Here is a 15642-nt window from a genome sequence, read left to right as displayed (position 1 = left end):
ATAAATACAACTTGAATGCCCATGTGAACCTTGAATTATCACTAATGTAAATATTTCACTGTGTACTTTATATGCATTCTCCCTACTTCCCTTTACCTATCTGCCTACATAGCAAGACTGATTATAGTAATGTTTATTTCATCCCAACTTATTGTATTAATGTTGCATACTTTCCTGGTGAGTTACATCTCAGTTCAAAAAATTAAGCTTTGGAAATGACCCATTTACACGAGGTAGATCAACCAGAACATTTCCTACCTACTTCGAAACAAGAAAAAAGTTGTTTTCAGAATCCTATTTTGCCAAAGCCACCAGACTCGGTATGCAGCCATCAACCATGCTGCATTCTGAAAACACTTAAGTTTTCATCGCCATCAACAAAAAGACGTCGTTACACAAGCAACATGAAGCGTCTTCAAGCAAGATTTATGACTCCAGAAGCACCTACCATTAAAGAAAAATCTGCCAAGGGTGCTCCCCAAAAGCATTACAGGCTTAACCTTCTAACTCTTAAGTTTCAAACTTACAGTAAGTGATCTGCAACGCACAGCTGCTGACTGCCACCTGCAGGCTATTTTTTGTTAGGCTGCGGTGGACAGCACCATTTAACCTTACACAATTAACCAGAGAAAATGCAATTATTGTTCTTCCAAAATTATGTCTACTACGATTAACTAAAAAACATAAAACCAAAAATATTTTCAACAATGAGCACTACCAACAGTTCCGTAACTATTTAATCATTCCTCAAACTAGACTGCTTTAATTCAAATTGCAACAAATAAACCCCCAGGCTAAATCATACCATCCTTTATAAACTTTATTGATGTTGGTGTCACTCAATGACTCTCACAATACCATAATACTGAGGATCCGGTAATCATTGTCAATACATACTTTGAAAACATACCCCAAAAAAAAGCTTAAAAGGAATTATTATTAGAAACATGACAGAAAAAAAAGGAAAAGTTACTTGACACACATTTGGTGTATCAAAATACCCCAATACAGTCTCCAACAAAAAACCAGAGATATACGCAGTGTTCAACTGTATTTGAAACGAAGTAAAAAGACAGTCAAAACCAGAACAAATCCTCCTTTGAATTAGTCATGACATATTTAAAGGCAAGAGGAAAAACAATAAATAGTAATGGTCCTCAAGAACATAGTTTCTAGTATTTACCTACAACCTGTCATTGTTGCGGAACTAAGAGCCAAAGATTTATGAGCAACTCCAGAAACTTAAGAGCAGAATTAGAAGTACAGACAATCCACTATAGCATCTTTCAAGTACGTCTTACAAAAAAAAAAAAAAAAAAAAATGTTGAAGTAAATCAAAGTTCTCCATATTATTTACTGTGTTAAAGACTGTTCCTTTTAAACAGTCTGATTTGGAGGAAGAGGAACAGTTTATTACATCCACATCAAACCAAAACACCGGAAAACTGTAAGGAGGAGAATGAAAACACTGGAAGTCTGATTTTTCACTGGCATTGCTACTTGCCAACAACCTGCAGAGCTGCAATCCTTGTATTTAAGCATCTTCAGGCATCAATCAGGCCATAAAAAAGACTGCCCTTACTCACTTTAACATTAGAAGTGTAGGCACTTCAAAGCAACAGAAACTCTAGCTGCTGCAGAAAGCCTTCCCTCATGCCGAGACACTCCCACCTCTTCCCTTATGCCAGGCACCAGCATCCTGCAGTTGTACAGCAACATGAATCAGGTTAAATAACTCAGAAGGTGGAGGTTTTTTTCCTCTTTTTTTTCTCCCTCCTCCACTTGGTGCGGAGGAAACTGTCAATGCTAACAGTTGGGGGAAATTGTCCTTCTGCTGGCACCTTCTATTAACTTGAAGGAACCACGAAAGAGCAGCCTCTACCAAACTGGACACTTTATTCGCACTTTTGCACTAATCGGCACATACCTGACCCTGCACAGAGATTTTACAGCATTATAAGGCAGCAGGTACTTCTTTTCATTGTGTGTTTCAGGCCATGCTGGCCTGGCATGCTGTGAAGTCTTTGCACAGGTCAGAAAAGCACCAGACCAAAGAAGGGAGCAGAAATGTAGCAGCCTGGCAGAGACTGACTGTCCTGATGAGCTAAGTGGAAAGTGTGGCCTGCTACAGGAACGGCAAATCTCTCAAATATTTTTAAGACTCATTCCACAAACACATTTAGAAAAATGATCATATTTTTTAAAGTCATGAACTGAAGTTTAGAATACTGTAGTCTTAAGGGCATTTCCTTAACAGGCATACTGCAAGAGCTGTTGGATACTAATGTTACACAGTAACTTCTCTACAGTTTAAAAAAAAGAAAATCAAATTGTTTCCTCTGCAATACAACTTTGGTAAAGGACCTTATTAGGAATAATCTTAAATCTATTAAAACCAGCAAACTGGTAGAAAGAAAAAGCTTTGTTTCTTGTAGCTGTCCTTCCCAAAGCTGATCACAGTTTTATTATAGGTGATCAAATTATTGCTAACATTTCCCTCCTATGTGGATTCTATAGTATCCAGAAGTACACACACTTCTTACAAACAAGACATGAGATTTAGTTTGCACTATATGACCACTTACTGCGGCAACTTCACATTCCTGACATGGGCTGAAGGTTCAAACTAACAACCAATAGGTCAATCAAAACCCAAATTTAACAAGCTGGTACCCATTGATAGGCTGACACCAACCAATATACAGAGCAGCTCAGAAACCACCCTCGCTTCATTTTTATTTGCTCTCAGTACCTGTGCACTGGAAATACAGGACATAAATTCTCACTGCATGAGAAAAAAATATAACAGCAACATTCCTTTAAATAAACAGCTGTCTGGTCTAATTCCTCATAACTAGTGCTGCATTTTTACTATTTCATTATCTGGCTTTAGTATGATGCAACAGGGTATCAAAAGAAACCATAAAGATCATTTTACGTAATGCAACCAGGGGTCATATCATATATTTATTTTCCTGCACACACAGCCTGTAAAGACTGCTCCAACTTCTACTCTGCAATGATAAACTTGTGTTACATTAGGTTCTTCCTCCAGCGGGATGAGCTGGAATCTGCACCATACAGGGTTAAGACACCCAGCCACACTGACTGAACTAGAAAAACAAAGGTGCTATCTGATACTCTGCATGCAAGTGCTCTGGCAACCAGGCTAATTAGCCAGGAGTTTAAAGAAGGAATGCTAACAAGCCAAGTAGGAAACAAGCACCTGATTCTCCTAGAGTAGACAAACTGCAAGGGGAAACCTACTTGGAAAAAAAAACAAAACAAAACAAAACAACTTAAGACTTTAAACACCTAAAAACCCTGCAAAAAACCCAACCAACCTCGAAACCGAACAACAAAAAAAGAAAAATCAAAACCTCATACACCACCAAAATGTTCTTAGATCCTTACCTTCACACAGAATCTATTCTTGACTAGACCCAGATCTCAAATGTCCCACTCCATCCTCTGAGACAGGGCAGACTGACTTTAGAAACATTTTAAAAGGAGCAAAGTATTTACTTGTTTTCAGGGAGACCTTATTGTAGCTATGAAGAGTAATACAGCCAAACAAAATGTAAAGAGGACGCTATCTGGCAAAATGCAAAATAGGCAGGCTGACAAGGGATTATTATGCAGGTAAATTTGGGAAGAAGGAGGTCCCAAACAAAAAGAAACCCCTTTCTATCTGAGTTCTCTTGTTTACAGCACTGTCAAGAGCTCACTGCCAAACTGACATTGCTAAAGGTTTTTTGCAGGTCAAGAGCTTGCCAAAAAGCAATGCGATAACACAGGAATTGCACCAGACTGTTGCCAGCTTCATTAACCTTATTACCCGTTTTACTACCTCAGGAGACACTGATGTGCAACATTTAAATTAGTTCCAGTTGCACAATTACTGCCACACTGTCTTGGAATTTGGTCTACAATCATTAAATTCATACATGCCAGGTCATATTGATTCAAATCCAACATTTTACTGGATTTCAAAACGTTATTTTTCAAGTAGATTAGATTAGTAAAACAGGTTTGAAGGAATAATACCATTTCAAAATGTAGCCTAAACCACAATTTTGATGTAACAAATACTATGGAAAGAAAGGGAAGGACCTCCTTTTGAACTATTACTATTTCTCCTTCACACCTGAAATACTTACTTTCCCTTTTCCTTTTTAAGGAAAAAATAACTTTAAGCCATAAAGTCATTGATATCTACAGTATTAGGTCTCCAAAAAAAAAAAACCACACCAAACCCAAACCCAAAATCTGCACTGTTGAGTGAAATTTAGTGAGATCAGCTGTGTCATAACCAAAGATGCACAACCACAATGTGCATATGCAGCTTCGCCTTGAGCATACACAGAAAGTTAAGACATCCTTCTAGTTATTTCTACCATACAGTCAGAAAAAGGATATGCATTCACTACAGATATAAAGCTAGCCAAATTTACACATGAAAACGCCACACAGTTTTAGACATTACCAGAAGCACTAAATGTAACCTTTCTGAACATCTAAAAGAAATACTAGGTCCATGCTGCAACTTCCAAACAGGAGACAGAGGATTTTTTAAAATTCTGTCACTCAAGAACTCCTCCAGGAATTGTAATTTTGAACTACTTGTTTATTCTTTTATTTAAAGGAATCGGGTCATTTCTTCTTATTTCAAGGAATTAGGTCATTTCTTCTTATTAATGTTGTTAGTGATCTTAATGCTGGTTGACAGGACTACCAAGGGCACAGACAGCTTGGAAAAAATCTTTACATTACTTGCAATACTTTGGTAAAATTTATCTGTTGATAGCCTTCTCTCTGCAAATCCTATTTAATCCTGTTTTATAATCTTTGGCAACAATTTCATCAAGCACTGTGCTTGGTGAATGACATTCAGGTTCAGTTAGCTGCATTTAAAAGCAACTGCTGACAAGTTAAAAAAGGTCTTTCTCTGCAGTAACACCATCTACATATCTTCAGACCAATAGTGATTTTGCACCCACTGTTCTGTGAAGCTCTCTTTTGACTATTCTCATACTACAAACAAATTCCTCCATTCTAACACAAAAGCTAGTTCAAAGTAGTCCTAAACATATAAACAGATTTCTTACTAAGGTACTTGCACAACCAAAACGCTGCTTTGGTTCCAATTTTACTCCCTCACCACTCCATTTGCTTTTAAATTTGAAGCAGAAGATACCGCGTAGCTATCAACATGCAATACACTTTAATTAGTGCATTTAATTAACAATACACCCCTGCTACGTTATACTTGAGCTAGCCTCCTTCTCATGAAGAAGCATTTTCCCTTCCAATTCCCTACTGGTTTCCTTTTCTCCTAGGGGGTTCCACACTTGCTCCCATCTACAGCAGCGTCTGTTTGCCAGACTGGAAACAAGTTCATTGGCTGAAAGGTCTTGCTCTGTAAAGTAGTACATTTAACAAGAAAATCTCTATACCCAAATGCTTTCTTCTCTTATATAGTCTCCATTTAACTATTATTAGAACTACAAGGAATATAATATTCACACAGACCTAGAAATAAATTCCCCAAAAGTCCCTAATTGCCAATTGCCGCAAGGCTACATCAGAAGAAAAGTTACTCCCTGTGTCCTGTTTGACCATGGCAGTGAGGGAGAGCATGACATTAAACTAATCCAACGGCAACTAGCAGTTACATTTGAAGGGGCTTTCCCTTTCCCTACCTACCCCCCCGCTCCAGCTATGTGTCACTTCAATTGCTTCAACACAAGCATTTAGGTGAACTCTTAATGAGGTAGTTCAGAGAGAAAAGCCCAAGGAGAATTAATCATAGTCCTCCAGCTTTCCTAAGAACTTCACCATGGAGTCATGCAAAGCCCCAATGACAGCATAAAGGAGGGATTAAAAGAAACGCTCACTTGAAGAAAGGGTGAGGGGAGCACTCTTGCTGCTACAAAGCCATTTTACTAGCTTAAACTATGAATATGAAATTTCATCCTCATAGTTTTTTCCCTTATGTAGCTGTTGGCACTCAAAATAAAACCAAGACCAATAGTTTACAGAAGCAAGGAATGCCTCTGCAGATCCAGAATCCCAACCAACCAGAGTATGTAAGAGGCTAGCTTTAACAGTATCCAGCAGCAAGAAGTTGGTTATCCATGGGAACTTGAGTATTTCGTCATTTCTGTCTAAACATCTATTTCATTTGTCTAAGGCTGAACAAACAAAACATTATGAAAGTAATACAGGATTTCAAACTCAGTATAAAAGGCCTAAGAAAGGCTATTAGAATAAAAATAGGCTTTATTTCAATTAATAAATCATTTAACAGAGGAAAACAGTCACATTTTTGTTTATAATACTACAGGACGTAGCATCTAACATCTAAGAGTAGCCTAAAAATAAATACAGTTTCCTATTATTTCTACCAAAAGAAACCAAATAACAACTAAAGTTACTAAATACCAAGATGATGTTATTTTCTACTAGAAATAATATTTTCCCCAAAATGTCAGGAGTCACTGAATACAGAGTACATTAGAACTACAACCACCGCCTGCTAATACTAGCCTCTGAAACATTTTTCATGTCCTGGGCATAAAAAGACAATGCTGACAAGGGTTCAGTTAAAGTAGGAATAACACAAATGATGGAAGAATTACTCAGCAGTGCCAAGAGACCTTCTGCAAAACACTACACCAGATGTTGTCTCAGATGTTGTCCACACACAAACACCAACAGTTTTACTGTCCTGAGAGTCTCTGAAGTCCTGCAGAGACCACAGCAGCATCATTTCAACAAAACATGCCAGAAGAGGAAAGCAAGCAAAATTACTAAAACAAGACAAGATTTGAAGCAGTCATAATTAAGAAAGTCAGTGCAGTTTTAGAACATGTTTACCTGCTAAAGGTAACACTTAATCATGCCACCAAACAGGCATTAAAACAAAGAAGCACTCGAAAACACCTCCTAACTACGGGTGTAGAAAGCGACTCTCTTTCTATGATCACAGGATTTCAGCCATGGCCACTGTATTTTCTCTTTTCCTCCTACTGCTTCAGAGTCTCTTATTCCATGCTCAGCACAACAATGCAAATGCAACGACTGTAAGTAATCACCAACCCTATTCCCGATAGAGGAAACAGCAGTTGACCACTTGATTACATAGGAAGCTCCTCATTTCCTTTGCAGTTCTCTTCATAATAGCATAAATCATGTAGAAAAGGTATCATATGGTACAAGCATAAAGGCCAATTTTAGCATCTTTTTATCAAAAGGAATTTGATTAGAAATCATCATTGATTTTTCAAACGATGGAGCTATGTCCTAGGTGGTTGGTTTTTTTTAAAAAACAGCTTGAGTTACTATTTTATTTGAGAGAGCAAGATCAACAATTATATTCTGGGGTTTAGTCTCTAATTAGATTAGGTGTTCAATGCAAGACTATTCATGCTTTCTGAAAAATTTCTGCTTCGAAACAGTAGCAAGGCAGGTTTTTTCCCCACTCATAAAAACACTGATATTTCATTACATCTTTGAAATGATATAAAGCATTTTGAATTACCATTTTGTTGTGAAACCAGGTAAGATAAGAGTGTGGATTCACTCTGAGTCATGATGAGGCGTTGAAAGGTAAGCATGGGGTTAATTCAGTTAAGCGCTCACTTCTCATTGAAGCATTGGAACAAATCTACTCCAACTAAACCAATACTGCCCCATCATTTTGCAGTGGCTTGTTCCTTGCTTCAACAACAGGCTGCCACCAGCTGCTTACAGAGTAGTACGTTTCAGAGGGCAGGTCGATCAGATCACCAGTTATGAGACTGGGTGTGTGGAGTTGGGAGGAGATAGGAACAACATAAAGACAACTGAAAAGCTGAGTGCTTAATCATCACATAAGCATCCTTCACATTACTGCTTTCTTCCTCACCCTTCCTATCCACCCTGGTCTGGAATAATTCATTTAAAAATAAACAATACATTTCTGTATTTGTACATTGCTTAGACTAGGCGGCAGCTTCATTCCTAGAACTAAGAGAGCAGATGGTTACAGATCTTGCAGAATACAACTCACTAGCTCCTTCGAGAGTTTGTTCATTCAACATTAAGACTTCATATTGTCATCACACAGGCAGTCTCCCTCCACCGCACACTGCTGCAGCTGTCTTCATCTGAACAGCTTCCATTTACGAAAGGAGACTTCTGGAAGGGTATTTTTCTTGAGGAACTCCAGACTGTCATCTCTGAACTTCTGGGACAAACCAGTGCTGACCCACTTACTTCTCAGAGTGAGCACTAAACCAAGAACAAGCATCTGGACCGTGGGGTTATCACATGAAGTGGTAATTTAGCTACTTATGAATGGGTAGCAAGTTTTATCAAATCAGATTCCAATATAACATGCAGGAAAGGTGATTTAAAGCTTTGTTTAAAATTAATATCAACTTATAAAATTTTAAGTTTATTCTTTTTAAGGTTTTGTTTGCTTGGCTTATTTTGGCTTTAAATTCCTGCTATGTTAATACTGGCCTTGGAACATTTACAGAATTAACAGATTAATACTACCCAAGTTTCAAAGTAGACATTTAGAATTTAATGGTAAAAATGCCCCACTGAAGCAACAAATAGTAATATTAAACACCTGTGGTCAGATGAGATTAAAGTCTACTTCTGAACTAGTACTTCAGCATTTCTTCCACCAAAAATGTTACCCTATCAGCATGGCTATATTTCCATGCAATTGCCATAATCTCCATACCTAACCAACTATACCAGACATTTTGAAGTCCTGAGACCATGAAAAAAGACCTTTCTGTGGTCAAAATTAACATTTCATTGATAAAACATTTTGTTTCTAAATATCACAAATGCAAGACACGTTCAGCAGCTACCACTTGACTAACAATGCGCACTGGTTTTTAAGACATTTTTTAGACATCACACAGAGACCCATATCACAATGGCAGAATTCAAAACACAACTAGTCAACCCACTGTACTGCACAAAAGTACAGTATTATAAAGCTAATAATAATCAGGAGTGAAAGCAAATATTATTCACAATAAACACATATCAACAAAAATAATACAGCATAATTAATTCACTAGAAGTATCTATTCCTGTAACTGAGAGGTGTCTGATCCAGAAGAGTAAGAAACACAGGAGCAGAAAATGGGAACAAAAGAGAGTAGAAGTCGGACGCGTATCAAGAGTCATTTCTCCAACTAATGCAATGCAATCCATCCCAGATGGAAATAAACTGGAACATGCACACACACCGTTGATCCATGTAGGATCACAGGATAATTCAGGGAGAAAGGAACCTCAGCAGTTTCCAAACCAACCTCCTGCTGAAAGAAAGGTCATCTCTGAGGTCGGATCAGGTTGTTTGCAGCTTTGCCCAGTCTGGTCTTAAAACCTCCATGGACAGAAACAGCACAACCTCCTTGTGCAACCCGTTCCACTAATTGGCTAATTCACTGGCATCTGAAAAGTTATTTTGCAGAACACATTTGTAGTTAGTCGACTGCATAATGATTTCACTTTTAATATGGATGAAGTGAACTGTAAGCCTGAAAATAGTTTTTTTAAATATTACTAGGTAAACCACTGTTAAGCCTCTAAATAGTCTTACTCTATTCACCAGTGCGAAACACTAATACTAGCCACTAATTCATTTCTCCTTTAAGAATATGAAGTGGTATTTTATAACATAAATAGGTCATCAGGAATTTTCAAGATGATTTTTTTAACATCTAAGTCCAGTTCATTCTTGAAGGAAGTTTATACAACCAAAAAGCAATGAAATACCAGAAAAAGCAAGACAAACACAGAAATCTAGGCAAACACTTGAAAGAAGCAGTTTTTAAAAATAAATCCAATATTCCCTGCCCTCCCTATATCTTCAAACTGGTGAGATTTCTTTAGGTTATATATCATAGAATGGTTTGGGTTGAAAGGGACCTTAAATATTATCTAGTTTCAACCCCCTGCCATGGGCAGGGACACATTCCACTAGACCAGGTTGTGTTACTTCTGAACACAGTTCAGTTCTGGAGTTCCAGACAAGCATCTGAGTACAACAGGAAAAGTGATTCACCAGCATCAATACCAATTTGTTGCTATTCTCTAGTTGCTACAGGGTATGCGGGGCACAAGAGGGCAAGAGTGGGTGGAAATATTATTATTAATAATAATCACATACTAACCACAGAAGCATAAACTGATTTTGAGGAGAACACCACAAAGCAACAGAACATCAGAAGAAAACAAACTCCAAAAGCAAGAATGAAAGGAAAGTAGGATAGACCAAGACAAAAGAGAGATCAAGAGAAGAATGAAGAAACACTGATCTCATTACATGAACAGTCTAGTTTCAAGATTCTCAGTCGCTCACTTCATACAAGTACGCATAGGTGGCAGGAAGAGAGAAAGAGGCCCAAACAGCACCTGAAAGTCAGACACTAAAAGATGCCTCTTTGTCTCATGAGCCAAAAATCCAAAATTAAATTAAAAGCTCCTCCTGCACACTTAAAAATAAAAAAATTAATGTCAAATAGATAGATAAAATAATTAGGAAATAACAATCTTAGGAGAAATCTGCGCTTGTGGTTCAATTTACCAATCTCAAGGTATCAGGCAACCAACTAATCTTTAAATCTCTCCTTAATTTCAATTTGCAGACAAAAGATCTTACTACTACTGTGTAGCTGAACTTTTATGTAACAATTATTTTCTAGACACCACTGTATAAATACAGCTATATAACAATGGAAATACTGTTTATATGATACAAGTCTACAATCTGCAGCATGTGAATTTGTCACAGCACTGGTTCCAGAAACCAACTACACTAAAAGTTAAGATTTTCCTCATTACTGTCAATAATTTAATGATCAAAAATTCTCACGTAAATATTCAGCTCTGCTGACAGTACTAAACTAACAATAATTCATTGTAATATCTACATGCCCTGTATCTGCAGTAACGAGTTGTCTCCAAACTGTAACGCAGATACTCAGAGCAGTTAAGAGGATCGCTCCTCCACTGAGAGCAGGGTAAATGTGTCACTAACACTACTTTTAACATGTGGATCACCTCGTCATCTTCTAAGAGGAACTTGATAAATAGTTGTTGTCAGGTTATCAACAAATATCTGAAAAATATGTATGTCCACAAAATCATATGGATGAGTCCATTTCAGCATTACAAAAACATGGTTCTCATTGTCACAAGTTCCAAAATTTTCAATACAGAAGGCAGATAGTCAGCTGCCAAGGCAGTTTGTATCAGCTTCTTTTCAAATAATTTAACACAATAATAAAACAAGCTTTCTCTTAATAAGTGAGCTACATCAACGCTGAAGAACTAGGAAAACTAGCTCCGAGGTTTTTTATGTCAAATGGAGAAGAACAGTTGGTTTTGTTAGTCTTTTTGATTTGCACCTTTGAAATGCACATCCAAGAGACAGCAGTAATTCAGCCCCCAAAAGTTACAGTCCAGCCAATTATGATTTTTTTTTAATTAAAATTATATACAGCAGAAATCAGGAATACTGAAATTGACTACTTCATTTGATTAATTGTAGAAGACAGGAATCACATCGTAGCAGTGATTCCTACTAGTAGTCCTCCGTCCTGAAATTAAACCGCCATAGAGTAAACCACACATTTGTGCCTTTACAAACTAAGATACATGACCCAAATATACAGAAGTCTTGAGCAACTATAAACACTCTTCCCTCTCAAGATGTTGAGACATTTCCAATGATGTCACCTCTGCAAGGTCTTCAGCCTAAATTTTAAAAGCTATGTAATGTCTCAAATGGCTAAAGGTACACAAACAAACAATCGGAAAGAGAACATGTTTTCCTCAAAGCCAAATTCTTCAAGAGGTTCTGCTGAACAACAAAAAGGAGCAATTATAATTTTCTCTGAAAGCATATACGTTTCCATTTTGCAAGCTGTTCTGTTTGGACAGACCCATACTAATAAAGTGAGATGTACTAATTTGCAACATCAGAGTCAGAAATGGTAATTCCAGCATCCATTCATTTTTAAGCTGTGATGAAGAATTACTGTGCTTAGAGACGCAACTCCTCCCTGTGCCAGAGGCTACTCACTCTACATCATCAGTAAGGTTTACATGACTAAGCAATGAACATTTTCATGCTTCTTTCAAGAAGAAAGTGATCTCAAGGAGCAGATTTTGACAATAACTGAGCCCAGATCAGATATATTTTCATTAAAAAACAGCATTATTTTTTCATTTACTTCAACTTGTTCACTACTTAAAAAATTCCAACCCTCTGGAATACACTTCAGCTTTAGGAAAAAATGCTTTTCTGTCTGGAAATGCAATCTAAGCTTTCCGTATACTGAAACAAATCTCATTTTGCAATTCACAGCATTTAAGTTTTCTGTAATCTGTCTCAGATATTTAGAAAATATATACATGATTTTTATTTTCTTTATGTAGTATAACAAAGTGAAAAGCACTTCCCCAGTCAGGAAACAACATTGCACTGGGGAATCCACCCATGAACGTGCTCATTTCACCCTTCAAATGGCACATTTGATTACCAAAGGAGCTACACTTTAAAAAGCACTACCAGCTCTATTTTAAGGATTTCTTCTAGGAGACAACGAATTAATATTTTTATCATGTAGGACTGGTTAACAAAACTGGTTTCTACAGCTGTGTTCATCAGAAGTCGCCAGAAGGAAGCGTTCACCTGTGTACTTGTGCATGAATTCTTATTTTCAGCAAGTCTTGCACTTCTGCCAGTAGGTAGTTTTGCAGCCAGTGACATGGCTTGTATATTTAGTTAACTCCCTCTAATAAACTCCCACTTTCCATTTGGCATCACTACATTGCAAAAAACAACCAGAACATGAATTACTTGGTTACTTTCAAATATTTTCTTGCTCCAAAATACAACTATATCAAATAATCTTAAATTTATTCTTATCAAGGGGCTGTCATTTCAGTGGCACATGGACCAAGGACAAGTTACAATACAAACATTAATGCAGATGATTAACTGTGAACAGGAGTATTTCAAGTTTAAACAGGCTCAGATTACAAAAGCATTTAGTAACTTGGTTTGGCTTACTCAGATATTAAAACATAGTTAATTAAGGTATAAGTGATACTACCATGCAAGATTTCAAGTATATTCTGACTCACTGTGAAACAATTTAGGCTTTAACTGGTGATATCACCCAAAGAATCTTTGTAGCAAATCACAACTAACGTAGCTGAAAAGTTACACCAAAAGACAGATCTATCCTCTCACTAGTGAGGAAGTATGTCACAAGAATATGAAAAATGAACGGGGGGGGGGAGAAATCTGTCAAGAAGCAAGGAATGGAAAGGGATTTAAAAAAGTAAGTAGTCTCTAGCCTCTTTTCCTCATATTTCATCAGCAACCAATAATCTCTCCCAGTGTGATGTGTGTGCTGGTTAGTTTTGTTTCTTTACTAAAGAGAATAAACTTTTCCAGGCTTTTTTGTACGAAAAAAGTTTTATTTGTACAGAAATAAAAGCAAACATAAAATAAAAACCTAAGGCAAACAAAAACCCATGCACATTTCATATATTAGTTAACACCATATTATCCGTGGTACTTTTTACTGTTATCCACAATGAGAAGTGAGCTTTCTTTAGGATTGGGTACTTTTGAATGACTTGTTCAAGAATGTGGCTTTGGGCAACCTGGTCTAGTGGAAGGTGTACCTGCCCATGGCAGGGGAGTTGGAACTAGATGATCTTTAAGGTCCCTTCCAACCCAAACCAGGCTGTGATTCTATAATTATTATTACAAAGAATTTGAGATTTGGAATTTCTTCAGTATTCACTTGAAGAATGTTAATACGACATATATACTTGTCTTAATTAACAGTGAATTGTCTTAACTGTCTTAATTAAAAGTTTATAAGCTTCCTAGCAGTTTGAATACTGGAAAGTTACATATGTGGAAAAGAGAAATTATTCATCAAGTTCAAAACTTAAGTCACATATTTACTGAAATGAGGCAGTCTCACATAGATTTAATTTTTAAGTATTTTAGAGACAAAAAAAAGCACCCCCAAATATCACAATTATTCACGTTTTCTCTGAAAAATACATAACCTACTTCTCACTGTATGCAGGTACCAAATGAAAGAAAAGAGGCATTCTCTGCTATACCATACAAGTCAGTTTAAGAATTAAACCAGAGGTGGGGTGGTGGTATATGACATCCTAAGTGTAACTCCCTACCCAGCCCTGCATGACCCAGCAAATAGCAAACTGCACACACACATCCAAATCCGGCTTCTCTTGCTAGCTCTGGAGTAATGAAATTTACAATACAGTTTTCAACACATTACTTCATGTATCTGCACTGCTGTTGTGCCATCCCAATGTCCTGGAGACATTATAACAAAGTGAGAATGCTAGACATGCCTTTTATACAAACACAAGGCAGTTTAAGAGGGGGTTACAACTACACACAAGTACAAGTTAAGTATGATCTAAATCTCATCTTGTTTAACAACATCTTGCAGAAACACTCTAAGCAAAATAAATAAATATAAATCAAGTAGTATCACAGTTTCCAAACTTTTTTTTTTTATTGAGCACTGCCTACTTTCAAGAATTAGACTCAAAACTGCTCATTACATAAGAATCACAATCATGTATGTTCTACCTACAAAACTAATTTAGGCCAATAGCCAATGTAAGGAAAAAGATTAACATTAACATTTGTGCTGGTATTTGTAAACAGGAAAGCTCAGTAACACAAAAAAATGTCCACTCGTGTATAGCAAGCAAGCAACTTTTGCCAACCAATGCAGTAAGCTTTAGCGAAACTTAAACTTGTCAGTATTTTTTTTATATTTGACATAGATTTCATATATGTAAATATGGAAAGAAATTTTTGAAATAAACATCAATTAAAAGCGTTGACAACCTTTAACGGTTAAGTCAGTGGAGGGTGGAGGATAAAGCAAAGAAAGGGCTGGCCAAAGTATCTGAAAGCCACAGTATATATCAACATACCATTTAACTACTATTCAGTACTTCTGGAAGCTGTAAAAGTGCTAAGGATCAGCTCAAAGCAACTGCTAAACATTAGCAGCAGCAAACCCCATTGCTGCCTTTCAGCATCATCACCACCATAGAGCTGGAAGGGCATCAAAGATGGTCAGTTCCCTGCTGAAGAACCCCCATGACGGCAATCAGACAGCAGTGGTGGGAGGAAGAAGGTCAGTGCTACCAGCTGGCTTTCTGTGCTTCAGAAGTGCTGAGGTGTATTTGAAGAAGTGGCTGCGGAACAGAGTATGTACATACACACACACACGGAACTATTCATCCTCTTTTACAGCTGCTGAGGTGGAAAAGGCTTCAGATTACTTAAGCAACTATCAGCCATGCCAAAAGAACAGTGTTCTTCAATATTTTACCTCAGAAATTTAGGGTACAATGGTATCAGAAATATGCTGGTATTTCACTCTGCTTGCAGACTTCTACCACCGCTGATAATGCCATGGTACTACCCTGGGAGAAGGGGAGTTGGAACTAGGAAGACGGCATGCGTATCAAGGACTAGAGCAATTGCCTTGCCCATTTTGCTCCACAAACACCACGTTTATCCTCAGGATTTGGCTAAATTTACCT

The 15642-nt window shown here is 37.2% G+C and overlaps 1 protein-coding gene across 20 annotated transcripts in view; it reads right to left on the bottom strand.

Annotated features, from left to right (window-relative positions):
• The window catches only part of AFDN (afadin, adherens junction formation factor), a 114423-nt gene that overhangs the window by 86565 nt on the left and 12216 nt on the right, over positions 1-15642 (bottom strand). The window lies entirely within an intron of this gene.

The sequence above is a fragment of the Strigops habroptila genome, chromosome 10 (genome assembly GCF_004027225.2).
Source record: "Strigops habroptila isolate Jane chromosome 10, bStrHab1.2.pri, whole genome shotgun sequence".
Classification (NCBI taxonomy): domain Eukaryota; kingdom Metazoa; phylum Chordata; class Aves; order Psittaciformes; family Psittacidae; genus Strigops; species Strigops habroptila.
The sequence above is the reverse complement of the archived record's forward strand: the minus strand, read 5'-3'. Positions and strand labels throughout refer to the sequence as shown.